The sequence below is a fragment of the Aethalodelphis obliquidens genome, unplaced genomic scaffold, assembly GCF_003676395.1.
Source record: "Aethalodelphis obliquidens isolate GAN/ISIS:26980383/991018 unplaced genomic scaffold, ASM367639v1 scaffold117, whole genome shotgun sequence".
Taxonomy (NCBI): domain Eukaryota; kingdom Metazoa; phylum Chordata; class Mammalia; order Artiodactyla; family Delphinidae; genus Aethalodelphis; species Aethalodelphis obliquidens.
The window spans coordinates 2,026,705-2,052,296 of record NW_020838061.1 but is presented as its reverse complement, the minus strand read 5'-3'; the positions used below and the strand labels follow the sequence as shown (position 1 = coordinate 2,052,296).

The 25,592-nt window shown below is 36.3% G+C and overlaps 1 pseudogene; it reads right to left on the bottom strand.

The window, feature by feature from the left end:
• LOC113615463 (V-type proton ATPase subunit B, brain isoform pseudogene) overlaps positions 1–23,324 on the bottom strand; it is a 35,088-nt pseudogene extending 11,764 nt beyond the window's left edge.
• Positions 23,325–25,592: the final 2,268 nt, after the last annotated feature.

Sequence of the window (25,592 nt, the reverse complement as noted above, 5' to 3'; positions counted from 1 at the left end):
AGTTTTCAGCATTCAGAATCATTTCCATGGAGAAAGTCCTCCAGTGTGACTTTCCACTGAACTAATAACAAAATCAAATCCTACATACCTTACCATATCCTACAAAACCCAGTATAATCTGCTGACCTCACCAGCAATTCAGTCATGTTGAATTTCTTTTTTTGAGCACATCAAGCCTGTTTTTTCCCTTAGGGTTTTTGTATTCTTTCTGCTTAGAAAGTTCTTTCCCTGACTTTTTGTATGGAAGTGTTTTTTACAACTTTCAGGCTCAATTTAAATATCACATTTTCAAAAAGTCATCTCTAACTTTCCCATCTAACGTTTCCCCACTCCAAGTCACTATTATATCACTGTTTATTGTACTTATAGAATTTATCACAATCTGAAATTATCTTATTTATTTACTTGCTTATTTGTTTATTGTCTGCCTCCTCTCCCTTCTCTAATGTAAGATCAATGAGGACAAGACTTAATCTCAAATACCACTGTATCCTCAGAGTATAGAACAGTTCCAAGAACATAGTAGGCATTTGGTAAATTTTTTGTTCAATGGATAAATGAATAATGATATCTAATGAACACAACTGAGTGCATTTTTATGTTAAGAACCAAAGTGAAACATTGGTTCCTTCTTGTTTGGAGTCTGCAATCCCTTTGCTGTGACCTTCCACTTTAATGGCCTCATAATATACCTATCTTGAAAGAACATCAAGCACAGATGAGGAATAATCTGCACAATAATAAGGCATAGTGGGCTCTCAATCAGAACTAGTGTACTGATTATCTAGGATATTTTACTTCTCTATCCTTCTTACTGCCTGCCTGTTGGTACCTTTGTGCCCTCCTAAGGTGAATAAGAATGATAAAATAAAATTTGATACTCAAACTTATCAATTTGGTTTCCATTAGCAGCTTTAATCAAAAGTTGGTAGAAGAAAAATTATTCTGAAAGGAAATTTGATTAATTTTCTGTTTAGAGATTTAGTATATCCACATTTCCTCTTGTCTCACCTCTTGGTCAGGACTAAAGATAATTAAGCATTGGGAATTTAAGATCTGGTGAAGAGTGGTCACCTATCCAGGGAAAAAGTGAGTCAAAGAAATGGAAGAAAGTGAAAGAGGTAAGTACTCTTTAAACCCCACTCTAAGATTACTCCATCAGAAAGGAACTCTTTCTTTTCCTGCTTCTGCCTCAAATAATAGTCTTGTCCACCAAAAACAGTGACTCTAGACCCTGCTAGAGTTCTTTTGGATCAGTTGTGAAGTGAGTTTTTAACTTGCTAGACTGGCCTGTGAAACTCAGAGAAAAGTTTCACACCCATGACAAACAAAACAAAACAAAACAAAAACAACACATCCATAAGTATATATAAAGTATGTATAAACAGAGTTAAAACAACTCATTGAGAGTACAACTTAAAAAAGATCAAGTCTATATTAACACATGATACAGTCTTTAAAATGGGCCTTGAAACTAGCATAATAGAGCCTTAATCTCCTTTAAAAATTCATGTTAATTAGCAACATCCTAGGCTGTGTTTAAATTCTCTCTAGCCAGAAGCACCAAAGTCTAATGAAATTAAGTATTTTAAAGTTTCGAGTAAAATTTTTCTTACTTTTGATCTAAGAAACACATACACATACATGCACACAAAAACATACACACAAACACACATTTATGTGAGTGTGTTGGAAGCTACATTAAAATGCAGTCACCTCTTTGGGTTCTATTTAGTACCACAAAACAGTATCCTGAGGTATTGTAGACCAGAAAGAGTGAATGCATTTGCCAAAGGTATACATTTTACAACGGTTGTAATTTAAATCCTGAGACAGTATGACTCATGTTACTCACAGTTTCCTCCATTAGCACTACACCTAATAGAGCAGCCATATGTCTTACCTTTTTATAGGGACAACACTGACTTCATGTAACTTTTTTTCAATAATGGAAATTTGCTAAATGTATTATAATGCCAGGGACTTCCCTGGTGGCATAGTGGTTAAGAATCCACCTGCCAATGCAGGGGACACAGGTTCAGTCCCTGGTCCGGGAAGATCCTACATGCCATGGAGCAACTAAGCCCGTGCACCACAACTACTGAGCCTGCACACCACAACTACTGAAGCCTGATCGCTTAGAGTCTGTGCTCTGCAACAAGAGAAGCCACCGCAATGAGAAGCCTGTGCACCGCAACAAATAGTAGTCCCCGCAACTAGAAAAAGCCCACGCACAGCAACGAAGACCCAACGCAGTCAAAAATAAATAAAATTAATGAAAAAATAAGCATGATGCCATACCTCTGCAAGAACTAGCATTGACATATATACACTACCAAATGTAAAATAGATAGCTTGTGGGAAGCAGCTACATCGCACAGGGCGATCAGCTCAGTGCTTTGTGACCTTCTAGAGGGGTGGGATAGGGCGGGTGGAAGGGAAAGCAAAAGGGAGGGGATATGGGGATATATGTGTACAAATAGCTGATTCACTTTGTTATACAGCAGAAAATAACACAACACATTGTAAAGCAATTATACTCCAATAAAGATGTTAAAAAAAAGATTAGATGAGGTGACTATTTACCTCCCAATAAAAGAAATATACATTGCAAATAAAAAAAAAATAAATAAATACACAGGGTAAACAAAGAATGTTGCCTGCCCTTCCAGTTCTACAAGGATTAAGTTGCAGCGCACTGCAGTGTGGCCTGAGGGGAATTCAGGATGGAAAAACAGGAAGCATTCTGTGTTTTGGATATACGGGGCCCCTCAATAGTTAAGATGCACATCTAAGGAAGAATTTCAGTGACCCTAGATTCTTGCATCTTCCCATACATAGAAAAGCACTAAAATCATTAACTTCAGATTTTTTCTTTAGCTTATGAGAACTGGCTTCATTATTTTATAGTAGAATTTTGAACTTGTGTCTCTTTTGAACGAATGACAGGGTCTAGTGATAAGACAATAACTGTCTTACTGAATAAGTTCCATTTCATTATTAATTTTATTAAATAGCAGAGTTATTTGTTTTAACATCTAGTATATCTTTTAGTGGGTATTACCTAAGATATCCTGTCATTAATGTTCATAGTTCTCTTATAGCACATTTCCTAGTGATTAGCCTTAACCCAATTATCATGCCTATTAGGAGAATAATACAAACTGGATTGAGCTCCTTGAAAAATAAGACCATCACCTTTATCCAGCTGGGTTAGACACCAACAGGTGTGGATTAACCATCTGTAGATAATCATGAGTTTTTAGTATTATTACTATTATTAATTTATTTTTATATCAGATGACTCTATCTTATTCAAACAGGACAGACACTATTGGATATGGACATTGGTTATTAGAATAGAATTTTCCTGGTGAGAGAAAAAGTCCTTTATTTTTGTTATTTCTAAATTTTATTTCTGCTATTTCTAATTTTATGTATCTATATTACAGGCTAGACTATTTTGTCCTTAGCTCATGATGACAAATAGAGGCACACTATTGGCCAAGTGTAGCTGTTTTATAACCATAATTTCAGAATAAATATGTTTCAAAATAATTGTATTAAGACCATTCTGCAATAACTGTAAAGGCTACAACTGGACATTATATTTATTTGTAATTCAGTAAAAGAACATTTTTAAGCATGAATACATAAATGCTCATATTTTTAAGTCTTTTCATTTCTAAAAAAGAGTTTGACAATCATACTTTTCAGTTTAGTAATAGATTGGTATGGGAATAAATCAGCAAGGAAATGATTAAAAAAGAGATAAGAGGTTACTTTCTGTGAGCATTCACTTATTGAATGCCGCTATTAACTATTCTGACCATGCTGTATAGTTAGCGGCTGTCTGGCTCCAACTGTGCAACATCCATATTAGAGCGCTACATGACAATTGAATATTAAATCTTGCCAAGTAGCATTCATAGTCTCATGTTACAGATATCTTGCTGTGCCTGATGTCTGAAAGCTCCATGTATGATTCAAGTGGTTATTAGCATTAATTTCATAGAGAACTTTTATCTGAGATTTTGAAGCAACAGTTACACAAAGTTGCTCCCTTTTTGGGTGCTATGCAGCTATCAGGAAATCTGTGATTACATTTAAGCCTTGGACTGTGGGGAAAACAAAAACTGTTCCACACTTATTCAGAATTCAGCAAGTTGAAATGCTGGAACCTGGATGAAGACCTTTTGATACAACAAAATGTCACATCAAAATTTTGTTTGCTTCCAAAAAAGACCCCCTTAGCAGCAAGTTTTCTGAGATATCATGCCCATAGAACGAGAGATAGAAACTTTCAAAGAAAGAACATTTTAGCAAAGCTAACAGAAATGAAGCTTCACAGTTTCTGTGTTTGGCCGATATGACTAAAATCACTGGAGCTTGAAAGAATTTGGTATGGTCATTTTGATAAGCCTAATGGTTAAATTATATTGCTGCTTGGGTGAGCTAATTAACTGCATGATCAACAATTTGTTCTATACACTGAAATAAAAAATCCAAAAATATTGTGAACAATTTGGCAAACATTGATATAAATAATGCTTTGCTTTAATACATATGAGAGTTAGAAGTGAGAAGTAAAAGGTGGCACTGTTTACTAAATATCTGTTCTTCATCATCATTAAATAAAATTAATTGAGCATTCATGTGGTACATAGCACTCATATAAGCATACAGGAATATCAAGAATTTTGTCACATCCTATTTATTAAGAAATTTGCAATCCAAGTGGAAAAGTAATGAAGATATTTCCTCCCAATATTTTATAGTATCTCCATTTTGAAATATACTATTTTGCATGTACAAACACGTTTGAGAAACCTATCTCTGCATGAAAAGGCCGTGGCTAATTTATATTAACAATTATTTTCATTTAGATATTCCGTTTTATAATTTTAACTATTTTTACTTCTTACAATAAAAGACACACACACACACACACACACACACACACACACCTCTTCCCAAACGTCTCCTTAAATCTTTCCACTTCCCCACATGTCACCCAACTCATAGACATGTAAAACTATCTTCAAACCCACACCAGCCTGGAAATTTTAAATTTAATTATTTTATGGAAAGTATGAAAAAGAGAGCACCATATACCCACTGCATTAAAGCATATTTATTTTGCATTTTCACGTGTGTGTTATGGCCAAATATCTTACTTATTTTTTAACATCATTATTGGAATATAATTGTTTTACATTATTGTAAAACTTATTATTTGTAAAAATAATTTGTAATTATTTGTAATAATTTGTAATAATTTATTTGTAAAAAACTTACTTTTTAACATCATTATTGGAATATAATTGTTTTACATTATTGTGTTAGTTGCTGCTGTATAACAAAGTGAATCAGGTATACATAAACATATATCACTGTATCTCCTCCCTCTTGCATATCCCTCCCACCCTCCATATCCCACCCCTCTAGGTGGACACAAAGCACCGATCTGATCTCCCTGTGCTATGTGGCTGCTTCCCACTAGCAATCTATTTTACATTTGGTAATGTATGTATGTCTATGTCACTGCCTCACTTCGTCCCAGCTTACCCTTCCCCCACCCCGTGTCCCCAGATCCATTCTCTACGTCTGTGTCTTTATTTCTGCCCTGCCCCTAGGTTCTTCAGAACCTTTGTTTTGTTTTTGTTTTTTTTTAGTTTCCATATATATGTGTTAGCATACAGTATTTGGTTTCTCTTTCTGACTTACTTAAATCTGTATGACAGACTCTATGTCCATCCACCTCACTGCAAATAACTCAATTTCATTTCTTTTTATGTGTGCCACACCTTCTTTATCCATTCTTCTGTCGATGGACACTTAGGTTGCTTCCATGTCCTGGCTATTGTAAATAGAGCTGCAATAAACATTGTGGTACATGACTCTTTTTGAATTATGGTTTTCTCAGGGTATATGCCTAACAGTGGGATTGCTGGGTAATATGGTAGTTCTATTTTTAGTTTTTTAAGGAACCTCCATACTGCTCCATAGTGGCTGTATCAACTTACATTCCCACCAAGAGTGCAAGAGGTTAACTTTCCTCTACACCCCCTCCGGCATTTATTGTTCACAGATTTTTTTGATGATGGCCATTCTGACCGGTGTGAGGTGATACCTCATTGTAGCTTTGATTTGCATTTCTCTAATGATTAGTGATGTTGAGAATCCTTTCATGTGTTTGTTGGCAATCTGTATATCTTCTTTGGAGAAATGTCTATTTAGATCTTCTGCCCATTTTTGGATTGGGTTGTTTGTTTTTTGATATTGAGCTGTATGAGCTGCCTGTATATTTTGGAGATTAATCCTTTGTCAGTTGCTGCACTTGCAAATACTTTCTCCCATTCTGAGGGTTGTCTTTCATCTTGTTTATGGTTTCCTTTGCTGTGCACAAGCTTTTAAGTTTCATTAGGTCCCATTTGTTTATTTTTGTTTTTATTTCCATTTCTCTAGCAGGTGGGTCAAAAAGGGTCTTGCTACGATATATGTCATAGAGTGTTCTGCCTATGTTTTCCTCTAAGAGTTTAGTACTGTCTGACCTTACATTTAGGTCGTTAATCCAGTTTGAGTCTATTTCTGTGTATGGTATTAGGGAGTGTTTTAATTTCATTCTTTTCCATGTAGCTATCCAGTTTTCCCAGCACCACTTATTGAAGAGGCTGTCTTTCCTCCATTTTATATTCTTGCCTCCATTATCAAAGATAAGCTGACCATATTTGTGTGAGTTTATCTCTGTATTTTCTATCCTGTTCCATTGATCTATATTTCTGTTCTTGTGCCAGTACCATAATGTCTTGATGACAGTAGCTTTGTAGTATAGTCTGAAGTCAGGAAGCATGATGCCGCCAGTGCTCTTGTTCTCTCTCAAGATTGCTTTGGCCATTCAGGGTCTTTTGTATTACCATAAAAATTGGAGAATTTTTTTGTTCTAGTTCTGTGAAAAATACCATTGGTAATTTGATAGGGATTGCATTGAATCTGTAGATTGCTTTAGGTAGTATAGTCATTTTCACAGTGCTGATTCATCCAATCCAAGAACATGGTATATCTCTCCATCTGTTTGTATCATCTTTAATTTCTTTCATCAGTGTCTTATAGTTTTCAGCATACAGGTCTTTCATATCCTAAGGTAGGTTTATTCCTAGGTATTTTTTTGTTGTTGTTGTTGCAATGGTAAATGGGAGTATTTCCTTAATTTCTCTTTCAGATTTTTCATCATTAGTGTATAGGAATGCAAGAGATTTCTATGCATTAATTTTGTATCCTGCTACTTTATGAAATTCATTGATTAGCTCTAGTAGTTTTCTGTAAGTGTCTCTGATATACTCTATATACTGTATCATGTCATATGCAAACAGTAGCAGATTTACTTCTTCTTTTCCGATTTGGATTCCTTTCATTTCCTTTTCTTCTCTGATTGCTGTGGCTAAAACTTTCAAAACTATGTTGAAAAATAGTGGTGAGAGTGGGAAAACTTGTATTGTTCCTGATCTTAGTGGAAATGATTTCAGTTTTTCACCGTTGAGAATGATGTTGGCTGTGGGTTGTCATATGTGGCCTTTATTATGCTGAGGTAAGTTCCCTCTATGCCTACTTTTTGCAGGGTTTTTATCATAAATATGTGATGAATTTTGTTGAAAGCTTTTTCTGCATCTATTGAGATGATCATATGGTTTTTATCCTTCAATTTGTTAATATGGTGTATCACATTGATTGATTTGTGTATATTGAAGAATCCTTGCATTCCTGGGATAAACCCCACCTGATCATGGTGTATGATCCTTTAAATGTGCTGTTGGATTCTGTTTGCTAGTATTTTGTTGAGGATTTTTGCATCTATGTTCATCAGTGATATTGGCCGGTAGTTTTCTTTCTTTGTGACATCTTTGCCTTGTTTCGGTATCAAGGTGATGGTGGCCTCATAGAATGAGTTTGGGAGTGTTCCTCCCTCTGTTATATTTTGAAAGAGTTTGAGAAAGACAGGTGTTAGCTCTTCTCTAAATGTTTGATAGAATTTGCCTGTGAAGCCATCTGGTCCTGGGCTTTTGTTTGTTGGAAGATTTTTAATCACAGTCTCAATTTCTGTGCTTGTGATTGGTGTGTTTATATTTTCTATTTCTTCCTGGTTCATTCTCAGAAGGTTGTGATTTTTTAAGAATTTGTCCATTTCTTCCAGGTTGTCCATTTTATTGGCATATATTTGCTTGTAGTAATCTCTCACAATCCTTTGTATTTCTGCAGTGTCAGTTGTTACTTCTCCTTTTTCATTTCTAATTCTGTTGACTTGTGTCTTTTTCATTCTTTTCTTGATGAGTTTGGCTAATGGTTTTTCAGTTTTGTTTATCTTCTCCAAGAACCAGCTTTTAGTTTTATTGATCTTTGTTATTGTTTCCTTCATTTATTTTTCATTTATTTCTGGTCTAATTTTTATGATTTCTTACCTTCTGGTAACATTTGGGTCTTTTGTTCTTCTTTCTCTAATTACTTTAGTTGTAAGGTTAGGTTGTTTATTTGAGTTGTTTCTTGTTTCTTGAGGTAGGACTGTATTGCTATTAAATTCCCTCTTAGAACTGCTTTTGCTGCATCCCATAGCTTTTATGTCGTTGTGTTTTCATTGTCATTTGTTTCTAGGTATTTCTTGATTTCCTCTTTGATTTCTTCAGTGATCTCTTGGTTATTTAGTAGTGTATTGTTTAGCCTCCATGTCTTTGTGTTTTTTACAGATTTTTTCCTGTAATTGATATCTAGTCTCATAGCATTTTGGTCGGAAAAGATACTTGATACGATTTCAATTTTCTTAAATTTACCAAGGCTTGATTTGTGACCCATGATATGATCTATCCTGGAGAATGTTCCATGAGCACTTGAGAAGAAAGTGTATTCTGTTGTTTTTGGATGGAATGCCCTATAAATCAATGAAGTCCATCTTGTTTAATGTATCATTTAAAGCTTGTGCTCCCTTATTTATTTTCATTTTGCATTATCTTTCTATTGGTAAAAGTGGGGTGTTAAAGTACCCTACTATGACTGTGTTACTGTTGATTTCCTCTTTTATGGCTGTTAATATTTCCTTAAGTATTGAGGTCCTCCTTTGTTAGGTGCATAAATATTTAAAATTGTTATATCTTCTTCTTGGATTGATCCCTTGATCATTATGTAGTGTCCTTCATTGTCTCTTATAATAATCTTTATTTTAAAGTCTATTTTATCTGATATGACAATTGCTACTCCAGCTTTCTTTTCTTTTCCATTTGCATGGAATAACGTTTTCCATCCACTCACTCTCAGTCTGTATGTGTCCCTAGGTCTGAAGTGTGTCCCTTGTAGACCGCATGTATACAGGTCTTGTTTATGTATCCATTCAGCTATTCTATGTCTTTTGGTTGCAGCATTTAATCCATTTACATTTAAGGTAGTTATCGATATGTGTGTTCCTATTACCATTTTCTAAATTGTTTTGGGTTTGTTATTTTAGGTCTTTTCCTTCTCTTGTGTTTCCTGCCTAGAGAGTTTCCTTTAGCATTTGTTGTGATGCTGGTTTTGTGGTGCTGAATTCTCTTAGCTTTTGCTTGTCTGTAAAGTTTTTAATTTCCCTGTCGAATCTGAATGAGATCCTTGCTGGGTAGAGAAATCTTGGTTGTAGGTTTTTCTCTTTCATCACTTTAAATTTGTCCTGCCACTCCCTTCTGGCCTGCAGAGTTTCTGCTGAAGGATCAGCTGTTATCGTTATGGGGATTCTCTTGTGTGATATTTGTTGCTTTTCCCTGCCTGCTTTTAGTATTTTTTCTTTGTATTTAATTTTTGATAGTTTGATTAATATGTGTCTTAGCATGTTTTTTCTTGGATTTATCCTGTATGGGACTCTCTGTGCTTCCTGGACTTGATTGACTATTTCCTTTCCCATATTAGGGAACTTTTCAACTATATTCTCTTTGAATAGTTTCTCAGTCTCTTCTTTTTCTCTTCTTCTTTTGGGAACCCTATAATTTGCATGTTGGTGTGTTTAATGTTGTCCCAGAGGTCTCTGAGACTGTCCTCAATTCTTTTCATTATTTTTTCTTTATTGTGTGCTGTGGTAGCTCTTGCCACTATTTTATCTTCCAGTTCACTTACCCGTTCTTCTGCCTCAGTTATTCTGCTATTGATTCCTTCTAGATAATTTTAATTTCCTTTATTGTGTTGTTCATCATTGTTTGTTTGCCCTTTCGTTCTTCTAGGTCCTTGTTAAAAGTTTCTTGTATTTTCTCATTCTATTTCCAAGATTTTGGATCATCTTTACTATCATTCGTCTGAATTCTTTTTCAGGTAGACTCTATTTCCTCTTCATTTGTTTGGTCTGGTGGATTTTACCTTGCTCCTTCATCTGCTTTGTGTTTCTCTGTCTTCTCATTTTGCTTATCTTACTGTGTTTTAGGTCTCCTTTCTGCAGGCTGCAGGTTCGTGTTTCCCATTGTTTTTGGTGTCTGTCCCCAGTGGCTAACGTTGGTTCAGTGTGTTGTGTAGGCTTCCTGGTGGAGGGGACTGGTGCCTGTGTTCTGGAGGATGAGGCTGGATCTTGTCTTTCTGGTGGGCAGGACTGCATCCGGTGGTGTGTTTCGGGGTGTCTGTGAAATTATTATGATTTTAGGCAGCTTCTCTACTAATGGGTGGGGTTGTGTTCCTGTCTTGCCAGTTGTTTGGCATAGTGTGTCCTGCACTGTAGCTTGCTTGTCATTGAGTGGAGCTGGGTCCTAGAGTCAAGATGGGGATCTCTGAAAGAGTTTTTGCCATTGGATATTATGTGGGGCTGGGAGGCCTCTGTTGGACCAGTGTCCTGAACTCAGCTCTCCCACCTTAGAGGCTCAGACCTGAGACCCGGCTGGAGCACCAAGACTCTGTCAGCCACAGGGCTCAGAAGAAAAGGGAGATAGAAAGAAAGAAAGAAAGAAAGAAAGAAAGAAAGAAAGAAAGAAAGAAGGAAGGAAGGAAGGAAGGAAGGAAAGAAGGAAGGAAGGAAGGAAAGAAAGAGAAAGAAAAAAAGAAAGAAAGAAAGAAAGAAAGAAAAGAAGGAAAGAAATAAGGAAAGAAAGAAAGAAAAATAAAAGTTATTAATTTAAAAATAAAAATATTATTAAAAATAAAACAGTAATAGAAATAAAAAAGAATGAAAGAGAGCAACCAAACCAAAAATCAAATCCACCAATGACAAAAAGTGCTAAAAAATATAGTACAAAAAAAGCCAGAGACACAGAACCCTAGGACAAATGGTAAAAGCAAAGTTATACAGAGAAGATCACACAAAGATGCATAGACATACACACTCATAAAAGGAGAAAAAGGGAAAAATATATATATAAAAAGGAAGAGAGCAACCAAATCAGTAAACAAATCAACCAATGATAATAAGCTCTAAAGACTAAACTAAGATAAACTTAAAACCAGAAACACATTAGATGCAGAAAGCAAACCCCAAGTCAACAGTTGCTCCCAAAATCCACTGCCTCAATTTTGGTAAGATTCATTGTCTATTTGGGTATTCCAGAGATGCAGGGCACATCAAGTTGATTGTGGAGATTTAATCCCCTGCTCCTGAGGCTGCTGGGAGAAATTTCCCTTTCTCTTCTTTCTTCACACAGTTCCTGGGGTTCAGCTTTGTATTTGGCCCTGCCTCTGCGTGTAGGTCTCCTGAGGGCGTCTGTTCCCTGCCCAGACAGGACAGGGTTAAAGGAGCAGCTGATTAGGGAGCTCTGTCACTCAGGCCAAGGGGAGGGAAGGGTACAGTTGTGAGGCAAGCCTGCAGCAGCAAAGGCCAGCATGACGTTGCAACAGCCTGAGGCGTACCGTGTGTTCTCCTGGGGAAGTTGTCCCTGGATCATGGGACCCTGGGAATGCGGGGCTGCAAAAGCTCCCTGGAGGGGAGGTACGGATAGTGACCTGTGCTTGCACACAGGTTTCTTGGTGCCTGCAGCAGCAGCCTTAGCATCTCATGCCCATCTCTGGTGTCTGTGCTGATAGCCGCAGCTCGTGCCCATCTCTGGAGCTCATTTAGGCAGTGCCCTGAATCTCCTCTCATCGTGCACCCCAAAACAATGGTCTCTTGCCTCTTAGGCTGGTCCAGACTTTTTCCCAGACTCCCTCCTGGCTAGCTGTGGCATACTAGCCCCCTTCAGGCTGTGCTCACGCAGCCAGCCCCAGTCCTCTGCTTGGGATCTGACCTCCAAAGCCCAAGCCTCAGCTCTCAGCCACCACCTGCCCCGGTGGGTGAGCAGACAAGCCTCTCAGGCTGGTGAGAGCTGGTCGGCACCAATCCTCTGTGCAGGAATCTCTCTGCTTTGCCCTCTACACCCCTGTTGCTGCGCTCTTCACTGTGGCCCCAAAGCTTCCCCCCCACCCACCCACCGTCATCACCAGTGAAGGGGCTTCCTAGTGTGTGGAAGCTTTTCCTCCTTCACAGCTCCCTCCCAGAGGTGCAGGTCCTGTCCCTATTCTTTTGTCTCTGTTTTTTCTTTTGCCCTACACAGGTACGTGGGGAATTTCTTGCCTTTTGGAAGTCTGAGGTCTTCTGCCAGCGTTCAGTAGGTGTTCTGTAGGAGTTGTTCCACATGTGGATGTATTTTTGATGTATTTGTGGGGAGGAAGGTGATCTCCATGTCTTACTCCTCCGCCATCTTGAAACTCTGCCCCAAATATCTTTTTACATACTACATTTTTTACATTCAAGAAAGGTAAAAAATTATTTCCAAAGAGATATTAAATGGTAGAATATGCTTAAAACATACCAGAGACCATTCGCAGAGTCATAGTATTTTTTAAATGAACAAATTAGAAACTACTAGAATTCTGTGGTAGTCTGTTTTCTCTTTACAATTATAGAGTAAGGGTTAGAAATTTCCAGAAATTTAAAAGGTCTAGAACTTTTAAAAAATGAAGCTTTGTTTTATTTTGAGAGGTATGCATTTTAAATGTACCAAAAAACCCAGAAAAAATGTACAGTCACTTAACCTATTTTATTGTTGATTTCCTCGTTATTAAAAATAGGATTAATAAGACTATGCAGGGGCAGTCATGAAGATTAAAATAGATATCCTATGTTACAGACATTCTGTGATTTAAAAATGCCTTGTGTATGGGACGTGTTCAATAAATGTTAGTTCTTCTCTACTCCATTACCTTACTTATATCCCAGAGTACCTCAATCACAGTAAAGTCTTAATGATACTGAACGGACGGTTGATTGGGGAAAAAAAATCATTTGAACTGCTTGATTACCACGATTCAACAGATTCAGACTGTATAAATTCTATATGTAAAAAGATCACAGAACTATTTCTCAGGCTCTGATCATATGATTCCAAGCTCAGATATTTTTACACCATAACCCAAAGAGGGAAATGAGAGAACAGACAAAAAAGCTAGTTTTAGAATTAACAATAAGATTAGTGAAGACACTACATGAATTATTTTCATTGGTTTTTACTGAGGGAAATTAAGAATAAAGCTTTCCTGAAAGTGTTTAGTAAATCAAAGGGAACTTCCCTGCTGGTCCAGTCGTTAAGAATCTGCCTTCCAATGCAGGGGATGGGAGTTTGATCCCTGGTCGGGGAACTAAGATCCCACATGCCACAGGGCAACTACGCCTATGTGCTGCAACTACTGAGCCCGTGTGCTCTGGAGTCCACATGCCACAACTAGAGAGAAGCTGGCATGCTGCAACAAAGAGTCCACTCACCGCAACTTAAGACCCAATGCAGCCAAATAAATACATTAAAAAAATGTAGATTAAAAAGAATCAAAGGTGTCAGAGAAAAGTTACTTTAAATGTGTAGGGTGGTCATACCTGTTCTATCCAATATGGTAGCCACTAGTCAGATTTGGTTATTTAAATTTAAATTAATTAAAATAAAATAAACCCACTCCTTAGTCATACTAGCCGAATTTCAAGTCCACTATAGCCATATGTGGCTAGTGGCTGACACATTGGACAGCACAGATTTATAGAACAGTTTTTTCATTGCAGAAAGATTTATTCAGAATCACTTGTCAAGTCTTAGTCAAAATACTAGGTGTAGGAGAATCATAAGGGCTGGAGAGCATCTCTTGAACAGTTTGAAGAAAGTCAAAATTGAAATTGTGGAATATATGACCACGAAGTGTTACATTTTGTTATAAATGGCCACTATGCTGACTCCAATCCATAAGAATCCTGAGAACTATAGACCAATAATTCTTATTCTTACATTGTGGGTGAGGTGGAAGATTAACAGCAATATCATCAGATGCTTAAGAAAACATAACTTATTATGTAAAAGCAATCATGATTTCTATAAAGGAAAATTATGACTGACAAAATCAACTAGGGTTTTTTGAGCATTTTGAGTAAGGGGGTTGAAATGGTTATAACTTATTTAAACTTTCAAAAAACTTTTACAAGTTTCCACACCAAAGGCCGTTAAAGTGTCTGTCATTGAATAGATGGTCTCTAAAATTTCTTCCATACTAACATCTGATGCTGACCTTCCTGAAAATGAACTGCCAAGCTGACAAGGAAAATCTGCGTGGAGATCTCGCAAGACTGAGTGAGTGGGTAGAACTCAGCAGATAAGCTTCAATGAGCTAAATATTACTTATTAGAAAATGAGCTTCAAACAATAACCTTGGCATTTAACATACTGAAAACACAGAGTTGAAGGATAGCAATAAACAAAAGCTCCTTTGATTCTTCAAATATGAAGGAAGCTGAAGCAAATTTAAAGGGTGATATGCCAGAAAGGATACAGAACCTTAGCAGTGACTATCATAGAATCTTATCTGTTATCTAGTCTATTCTTCCACCTGAAGATGTCACTCCTGTCTCATCGTACCCTTTTTTGGAATATTTTCAGTTTTGAGGAGTGCTCCCCTCACGGGACCAATCTGTTTAATTATTTGATTGCTCCAACTGTTAGAAAATAGATATATTACATCGAATTGAAGTTTGCCTACCATAATCTCCACCATTGGTTTTGGTTCTGAATTTCGGAACTAGGCAAAAGAAAAATAATCTTTCTTCCACTTACATTCCCTACACATGCTTTAAGACACCTATCATGTACAATATGTACATACATTTTCCTGCTCCTAGTGGGGAAGAAGATATTAAAAAAAAATCACCCAAACCAGAATATAGTTGCAAAATAAGATATGTTACTAAGGAAGAAACATCTTCCTGCAAGAGGGTATAGCATGATTTCCCTGGTGGTGCAGTGGTTAAGAATCTGCCCGCCAATGCAGGGGACGTGGGTTCGAACCCTGGACTGGGAAGATACCCCATGCTGCAGAGCAACTAAGCCTGTGTGCCACAACTACTGAGCCTGCGCTCTATAGCCCGCAAGCCACAACTACTGAGCCCAGGTGCCACAACTACTGAAGCCCGTGCGCCTAGATCCCGTGCTCCTCAACAAGAGAAGCCACTGCCATGAGAAGCCTGCACACCACAACGAAGAGTAGCCCCCGTTCACCGCAACTAGAGAAAGCCCGCATGCAGCAACGAAGACCCAACACAGCAAAAAATAAATAAATAAAATAAATAAATTTATTAAAAAAATAAAAAGAGGGTATAGCAAAGGAACCTGACCTAGACTTGTCCATTGTTTCATGGATCTTTATCATATCCCTGGACACCAGGCATAATGATGTTCATCTGTCTTCCTACACATTCCAGCAGGACTTTGGACCAAAGAGGTTTTCAACCAATGTTTATTTTTAAAAACGTTTTATTTTGAAATGACTTTAGACTTACAGACAAGTTGCAAAAATTGCACAGTGTGTTCCTATATTACCTTGACTCTGCTTCCTCTAAAGTTTACATCTTATATAGCTATAGTACATTATCAAAATCAGGAAAATAATAATGGCACGATATTACTAACAGCTGTAACTAATTAACTAACTAAAGTTTTATTTTTTCCATTATTAAAAGCAAAATACTCTGAAAATTTTTGAATGAGTAATAATTTAAACAATGAATTTCTTTTTCTCACCCCTGACCTCCAACCATTCAGTCTCCACACGCAACCCCCTAAGCAGTAATCATTTTTATAGTTGCTTGTGTATTAATCCAAAGTTTTTTAATATAAATATAAGCAACATGAATATATATTCTTACTTCCTCCTCTTTCTTATACAGAACGAAGCACACCATACACACTTTTTTGCACCATTTTTTGTTTTTCACTATACCTGTCTTGGAGATCTTTTCATATCAGTACAGAGATAATCCACTTCGTCTTTTGTAAAGTCCCATAGCGTTCCATTGTATGGATGTACTATAGATTATTTAACTAGCCTCTCTTGATAGGCATTTGTGTGGTTTCCAATCCTTTCCTATTGTAATCCATGCAGCAATAAAAATATTATAAACATATCAGTCTGTACTTATGGGAATATATCTGCAGGATATTCACTCCCCCAAGTGATATTGCTAGGTCAAATGATATATGCATTTGTAATTGCCAAACTGCCTTTCCACCAGCCATTTTCCTCAGAGCCTTTCTAATAGAACATATTAACAAACTTTTGGATCTTTACTAAAATGATAGGCAAAAAATGGTATTTCAGTATAATTACAGTCACGTTTCATAATAATGAAGGAAGGTTAACATATTTTTATATGTTTAAGAGCTATTCGAATTTCTTTTTCAATGAACTGTCAGTTCATCTAATTTGTCCATTCTTTTATTGAATTGTTGATCTTTTACTTCACGATTATGAAGAATTTTTATATATTAAGGAAAATTAACCTATAGTTTCCCACCTAAAGAAAAGTATTGTTAATATTTTGGCATACGTATTTCCATCATATATGTATACTTTAGAAAAAGGATAGTTGTGATCCTTCACCATTACAGTTTTCTATTTTCCTATTTTCCACTTGATTGATGCTTGCTTTACAATGCTGTTAGTGTGACACAAATCAGTTAAGATTTTATCAGAATCGCCATAATTTGATACTGATGGTAAGTCCTCTCAATGATTTGGCCCTGAGTGCTTAACTACAGGTTTTCTGCTTTTGAATTTTTACAGAGGAGGCTCTTCCTCAGCAAACCAGAATGGCCTAGGAAGATGCACTTAATGGTTGATCACTGCCATCTGTTGGTAAATATGGAGAATTTCATCCAGTGACTTTCCCCTGTGGCGTGGATATTTTATTGTTTTTGAAAACATATCTTAAAAATTCCAGAAAATTTGGGTGCATGATAATCTTAAATAAAATGACAAAAATAGGAACAAAGATTAAGGAAGCTTAGGAGTTTAGTCAGAACATATTTTTCTTCGAAACACTGATTCAAAAAGGTGCATACACCTCAATGTTCATAGCAACATTATTTACAATAACCAAAACAAGGAAACAACCGAAGTGTCCATCAACAGATGAATGGATGAAGAAGATGTGGTATAGATATACAATGGAATACTACTCAGACATAAAAAAGAATGAAGTTTTGCCATTTGCAGCAGCATGGATGCACTTGGAGGTTATTATGCTTAGTGAAATAAGTCAGGGAAAGATAAATACTGTATGATATCACTTATATGTGGAATCTAAAAAGTACAACAAACTAGTGAATATAACATAAAAGAAGCAGACTCACAGATATAGAGAATACAACTAGTGATTACCAGTCGGGGGAGAGGGAGAGGGAAGGGCACTATAGGGGCAGGGGAGTGGGAGGTACAAACTATTGGGTTTCAGATAGGCTCAAGGATATATTGTACAACACAAGGAATATAGCCAATATTTTGCAACAACTGTAAATGGAAAGTAACCTTTAAAAATTGTATAAAAAGTAAAAAAAATAAAATAAAGGTTAAAAAAGCTGCAAAATAATATTCCCCTCCAATTACTAAGATTCCTTTAGTGTTTCTAACCAATTAATATTATTTTCCTAAGCAGAATATTGGACTGTTGGAAAAAACTAATCTCAGTAAAAGATATTATTTCTACCTTGCTGATTTCCAGTTCACTTTACATAATTGGTTGTCATGGACAAATTAATTTAATGAATTGGATAAGTGACACAACATAAGGTTTTAACTATGCAAATATTCATAAAACTGTGACTAATTGTTTACTGATAAGGTAGAATAATGTACATATCCAAAGATAATGCAGACTGAAAATGTAGCAACGGTCTGGAGATTATCACAATTTGCACAGTGCCATCTGTAGTGGAGTGCTTGATAACGTTTAACTGTTTGAAGATGATATTAACAACTTCTAGTGAGAAATTACTTAAATAATATAATATTCTCAGGTATCAGTAAAGAATACTTTAATTATTGGATATTATTTTCATTTATTATCTAGGAAGAATAATCTCCTGGATTTGGTAAATTGATCATTTAAAGCTTAGCACATTATCTCCTCCTGCTTTCAATTCATTCTATTTGAAAACACAGTAAATCCAGCAATTTGGTAAGTTTGTGATTATAATGCCAAATTTAGAAGATCTTATTTTTAGTCAAAGTATTCTTCCTTTTCAGTGAGCACATCTCAATATTTGTTGCCTCCACTATATGGTTTATTATATGCTCTTTAAGTCATACCAGTATTTATTTCTTTGCTCTTCAGACTATGCCAGTTACCTGGGTCTCTATCAAATGTACGGGTGTCTTTTTTTCCCCCTCTGGACATAGCTGTCATATATTTTCACCAGGTGAAAGTAGCTAAAGCATGTTATATCCTGTGGCTGAATGTGGCTGAATCATTACCTGGCATGATAAACTTAAAGGCAGATAAACTTAAAAAAACATATTTATGATCAGAACAATAACTAAAAATAAACAACAATAGCAATGGTGAATTCTCACAGGACTAAACTATGCAGCACACCTTCCTGCCAGAGATTCACAGAATATATTGGGACTTCTAATTATATGCTCATGCTAGGATTGTAACAGCTTTGAAAGCCACAAGCTATTCTGTGCTAAAAGTAAAAGTGGGTGGAGGTGAAGAAGAGGTAGCAAATACGTAGTCTTACCTCCACCCACTCAAATCTAATTGTTAAGTCAATTAGAAAAGATTAACGTTGACAATTCAAGAATGAACTCAGGCTCTGCTTATTAATTCCTGGTTCTCTGCGTGTGAGTTAGCTGAATAAAGAAAATAGTGATGAATTTGCATGAAAAAGCATTATTCACGTCTGTGGAAACCTGATCTGGGCCTTAGCTTCTGAAAAGTCATCACACGCCAAAGTCAATATTTTAAATGTACACTCAGAGCACAGTGCATCTGGACACCCTTCTAAAAAGTTTAACTCAGTTGAAAAGTTTCCTAGTCCTCTATTAAATTGTTAACCTGCAGTCCACTTCTACTTCCTAATGCCCTAGACTCTGGGAAACCCTCAAGAAGAGAAGAATATGGTAGATTGAGACCAGGCATGGTGGTTCACTTGTGCCGTCCTCAGTAAAGGGAAATTTAGGAAATGTTCACAGCAATGAAGAGAAAGTGTCTACAGTGGAAGTATTCAGATAGATGTAACAGGAACGGAGCAGACATTTAGCCATAGGAAGTCTGAGACCAGGAAAAGGGAGAGTAACATTTATTGAATATAGCCTAAACGATGTGCATTATATTGGTCCTCCTCCTGAATTTTATCCGCTATTAGAGCTTGTATAGCATTAAGTAAAAAAGGGATGATGAAAGGAGAGAAGGAGATTTGAAAAATAGGTGGGTAGCCAAAGTAACTACAGAGGCTAAGAATAAGTGAATACTTAGAAGAGGAAAAACACCATCTCCCTGCTTGCTTTTCTAACTCATAGGATTCATCTACAAAATAATTGGTCACTTCAGGAGAACAACTGACAACTAAAACAATCTGACAGCCCTAGAGTTAGCCTTTCATAACATCAACATTATTCACCATAGTATATTCATCCAGAGTACCTTAAACTTCATTTTTGAAAAATGTTTTAGATAGACAGATAGACACAGATATATTCAGAAACACATAAATCCTATCCTCATTCTCTAAGTTCCAATATTTAACTGTTCTGACTTCTAATAGAAAATATATGACCACTATCATTCACTCATCCACCGTTTATCAACTTTTTATCTTAACCTTTTCATGAGTTTTAATTTTAACTGGCTTTGATACTATTGAGAAGGTACCATATCAGGAATATATGTAGAATTATACTGAGGCTTGTGTTCTTTAGTCTCAAAGTAGGTCTTCCTTAAAATATAGAGATCATAATTGGGCATATTCTAGGACTAAAATACCATAACAAAAAGACGATGCTGCAGTGTCTTACTAGCGATTTGTTTGATTTAAAACAATAAAAGCATTGCTGCTGCTTCTGATACTTGTGGTTGGGTATGACATCCAGACCTCTTACTTCAGAGCTATTCCTAAGGTACACTGAATTGAAGAGATCCACACAAGTCTTCTGTTTCAGAGGATCTGTGCTACTGAGAACATATTGTTAGATAAGAAGAGATTTTCAGCTAATTCAAAAAAAAAAAAAAGCCACATAGCTCTAATCCGTGTCCTGTTACGCATATCTTTCTAGTCCTCTTTTAGTGGCTTCCTTTTCCCCTTTGATATGTGTTTTAACTTTCCCCAAGGCTGCCTTTGATATATGTTTTAACTTGATTTTACCTGGAAAGAAATGCTGGAGAAAAGAAGGAGAGAGCACTCCCAGTGTAATTTGCCCCAGGCCTGGCCTGTACTCTACTGATAAATAACTTGTCATCAACAATCCCATATTTGTACAATTTGATCTTCTGATCACACTTCATTTTGTTGTCTCTGACTACTTCTTTAATCTCCCAAAGTTCTTTTTGTTTCTCTAAGGCATTTCTCTCTTTGGTGTCTTCTGTAAGCTTAGTTTACCTTACAAATGAATTTCAGTGTTTACCTGGCCTTGATCAGGTTGAGAAGGTCTCATAGCAGTATCAAAAGCATGTGCAGAATTATGCCGAGGTTGGAGTCCTGATAAACTCCTCTGTTCTCTGGCACAGTAAATTAAAAAAAATATATATATATATATAGTTAGGATAGAGAAGTAGCTTAATTGGTTATAAATCACTTTTTAAAATAAACTCATTTTTGACAACACAGAATGAATGTTCCCATCTTAAGACTCCATTATTATATGTACCCGAGAGAATGCAATAATATTGGCTACCATTTGTTGAGTATTTTCCATGCTCAAAGTATTTTACTTTACATTATCTGATTTTTCCCAACATTTTATTAGGAAAATTTTCAAACACACACCAAAATTGAATTTTATAGTGAATGCCCATGTATCTACCACCTCGATTTAATCATTAACACTTTACTATACTTGCTTTTGCATATATCTATCCATCTATCCATCCTTCTATCCACCCATTAATCCATTATATTTTTAATGCAATTGAAAGTAAATTTCACACATCAGTTTATTTCACAAAAATTACATTATCTTACTTGAGTAAGGCTTGCAAGATAAGTATTATTAACTCCATTTTACAGATGAGAAACCTGAGGCTGAGAAATTTTAAGGAAATTCCCCAAGGCCACACAGTCAGTGATTTATAGGACAGGGATTTGAATCCCAGTCTGTCTTGCTCTATGTCCATACATTTTCCACTACACTAAGGAATCTTCCAGAGTATATATAGAAACACTCTGTCAATTCACAATTGAGGGAATGGCAGAAGGGAAAAAAAGGAGCTCAAACTAAATTATATTTTAACTGAAGAAAAATAAGGCAGATTAATTCTTTACCCAAAAAACCTATAAATAAGTCTAAATGCTTATAAACACTATTACTATTCTAATCTATAATCAAGCTTTTTGTTTTGCTTTTGCTTCTCAATGCAGTTTTCCATTAATTATTTCATTTGATTCTCACAACTATAGAGAAAAAGGATATGTATACCCAACTCTTCATTTATAAAGGAGGAAACAGGGGCTAAGTGATCCTCTCAAAGTCATAGACAATTAGTAGAAGAGAGAGGATTGGAATACAAATCCAGTGTTCTAGAAAGCTTTGGAGTAGGAAAACTATGGAGAATACTTAAAAGGTGACTTGTTTATGGGTATGATTTCTAATTAAAATGATTCTTTAAAATCTCAGGAGGTTTCCAACCTAATTCTATTCTTAGAAGTGTGAGGCTGACAGTACAAGCCACTTCCAATTTTAAAGTAATATTTCAAACTATCTTCATACTGCATAGAGGGTAACATTATCTTGTCACTGGAGAATGATACTTTAAAGTAGATGCTAATTTGAATTAACTGATATAAAATTGGTGAGATTTTACCCTACTGGTATTTACCTTTCATATTTCTATCATTTAGAGGCAGTGCAAAATATAAAGGATACTATTTGCTTTTAAGCAAAAAAACAAAAGGAATGCAACAGGGCTTTACAGCTTTCAGAGCACTGTTTTATCTCATTAGAGTCCATTAGTGTAGCATGGGGATTAAGAGTTTAACCCTGGGAGCCAGATTGCCTGGGTATAGACTTAGCCCTGTAACCTCAGCCAAGTTATTTGATCTCTCTGTGCCTTAGTAATCTCATCTGTACTTTATAGGGTTCTTGTGAGGATTACATGGGCCGATAGGTATGAAACATTTATAATTCAGCCTGATACATATAATAAGCTGTCTGTAAATGATTGTTGTTTTCAGTATCAATCTCACCATCTCTGTAAGATGTGTAGGTCAGATTATAGCAATCTCTACAGCTGAGAAAATTGAAGCCCAGTGAAGTGACGAGATTTGCCCAAGACAGAGTCAGAATACAGTCAAGCCTATTGGATGCTGGGGGTTGGGGTAAATAGGAGATACTGGTACAGCTGTCCCCCTTCCCCCGCCTCAACTCTTAGGACAGTATGTGTGGTGCATACAAATAGCACGTTGGTGGAAGGAAGGCAATGAAGTAGGACAATTCTTTAGTGAATTACACTTGGCTCACTTGGTTTTTATCTGAGGAAGGGGCTTTACAGTTTTTGTTGTATCCAAATCCTGAACAAAATTTATTTAGTTATCCTGACTTTTGTTCTAATTTAATTAAATGTTGATGAATATGGAAGAGAATATATCAGCTGTATGCATGATAAATGATATCCATTATTTCTTGAATCATTTAGTGATCTCACAAGCGATTTCCCATCATTCTCAGATGTATTTAGAAATTTCTTACCGGTGATCATTTGTATTCCTTGACTTCTTTTTACAGTAGTGGATAGTCTGGATTGTTACACCAACTAGTATAGCCAGTCCTATTCCAGGCAATGCTGCTACTAAAATCAGGTCCAGAGTATTCCAGAGCTGGTCACATTTGGTCCCCATGTACCAATAATTTCCCCACCGGCCTCTGAAATTTGGACATCTTGATAGAGATAATAAAAATAGAAAAAGCTCACAAATTAGAGAAATAAAAACAAATTGTTTCCCCTGAAAGAATCCAATCTTTCATTGTTACTAAACCATAAGTTTTCCCTTTAAGGCCCTCAAGAGATTTCTATTGTACTATTTTTCCACTTGAGCAAACATGCTAAAATGTACAGGTTTGAACACATTGAATTAGCATGCAGAAGGTGGTCAGGATTTCCCAACCATTGGCTAATGAAGATGTGGTACTTAGAAGTGAAAAAAAGGTCTCACCCAGAATGGCTGTCTCAACACTGCTTTTAAAACTATCCACATTTTGCCCATTGCTCATGCCTCTATTCACTCTGGCTACTTCAGTTCTATGATTGCTATGAAAAGAGTTTGAAGTGGCCTAATCTACTAGTTCTGTAACTGCAGCTGGGTGTTCCCTTGACCAACTCCTACAGTGATGAATGCAGGTTAACAGCCTGACTATGCCACTCGACAGCAAATACAAGAAGAAACATGAGAAGGTGAGAATAGACTGTCTGCCAGCAAAATCTGCCTGTTTCCATCTTTCCCATGACTCCAGATCTTCCTCCTCTATTTTAAAGAAATAAATGACTCATACATAAACTTCTTGTGTTTTTATAAAGCCTGACACTTTGCCAGATAACCTGAGTGTGGTTCTCTGGTGCCTAGATTGAACTGGCATAGCACACACCCACATAGAAATGTCTATGGGTTTGTGGAAAGGAAAAATGTGACTTCTCACCATCCTCAATTAGAGTGACTAATGGTGAGGTTAGTTCATGTAGTGTCTTTAGAGATTACTTCATTATCTCCTGTAGAATTGATAAAGGATTACCCAGTTTAACAGTGAATATCAGATCCTAAGTAAACTAAACCTGGTTTGTATTGTTCCAATACATTGGGTACTGTCATGGATGACATGAAGGGATTGATTAGATGATTACTATAATCTTTTATAACTCTGATACTCTAGGCTTCTATAATAAAGTGCAGCTACCAGCTTCAAATAGGTAGTAATCTACTCAATGGGACATTGCTTCTAATATGTAATATAATGTAATTCATTTAAGCAAGTTAAAATATGTTTGAAAAATATGTCTTATAAACTCTCACGGATTTCTTCCTAGAAAAAAAGACTTTTTCAAGAGTGTATTTCTTGTTTAATTTAGGACTGAGTCACAAAAGGAATTATATATAAAACAGTAACAGTTCATTCATTTATTCAACAACATTTATTGGGTTCGTACCATGTACCAAGTACTGTGCCAGGCATTTGAGATAGACCAGTAAATAAAACAAAGATCCATGTTCTCAAGCATCTTAAAATGTAGGAAAGGAAGACAGACAACAAAAATAAGCATCATTAGTAAATTATCTAGAATGTTTAAAGGTGATAAGTGCTAAGGAATAAAGAAAAAGTAGAGCAGGGTAAGGGGGATTAGCAATTTGGGGGGGGGCAGGATAGTAGGGCAGGTTGCAGTGATATAATAGGTTAGTAAAGGGCAGGCCTTATTGAGAAGATAATATTTGAAGAAAGACTGAAGGAGGTGAGGGCGTTAGACACAGGTTTATTTGGGGAGAAGAGCATTCCAAGAAGCAGGAACAGCAAGTACAAAGGTTCTAAAGCAGGATGGAATGTGCCTACATGTCTGAGGATCACAGGAAAATCAGTGTGGCTGAAGCAGAGTAAGGGAGTAGGGTAGAAGATAAGGCCAAAGAAAGAAGGAGACCAGATCACAAAAGTCCTTATAGGTCATTGTAAGGACTTTAACTTTTATATTGAGTGAAATGAGGAATAGTTACAGGATTTTGAGGAGTGACATGATCTAGGTTGTTTTACAAGGATCGCTCTGTTTTCTACAGTATTGAAAAACAGACTATAGGGGACAAAGGTAGAAGCAGGGAGAAAGGTCACAAAGCTGTTCAGTAATCTAGGTAAGAGATGACCAGAGTAATTTAGACCAGAATGATAACAGTGGGGGTGAGGATAAAAGATGGTTGATTTCTGCTTATCTTTTTAAAGGTAGAACCAGCAGAATTTCCTGATAGACAAGGAGGAGAGTGTGCAAGAAAAAGAGGACTGAAGGATGACTTTAAGTTTTTTGGCATAAGCAAATGAAAGGATGGAGTTGTCATCAACTGAGATGGGAAAGACTGTGTAGAAAGAACATTTTGGGGTGGGAGTGATGGGAGTTGGGGAGTTCAGTTTTGTAC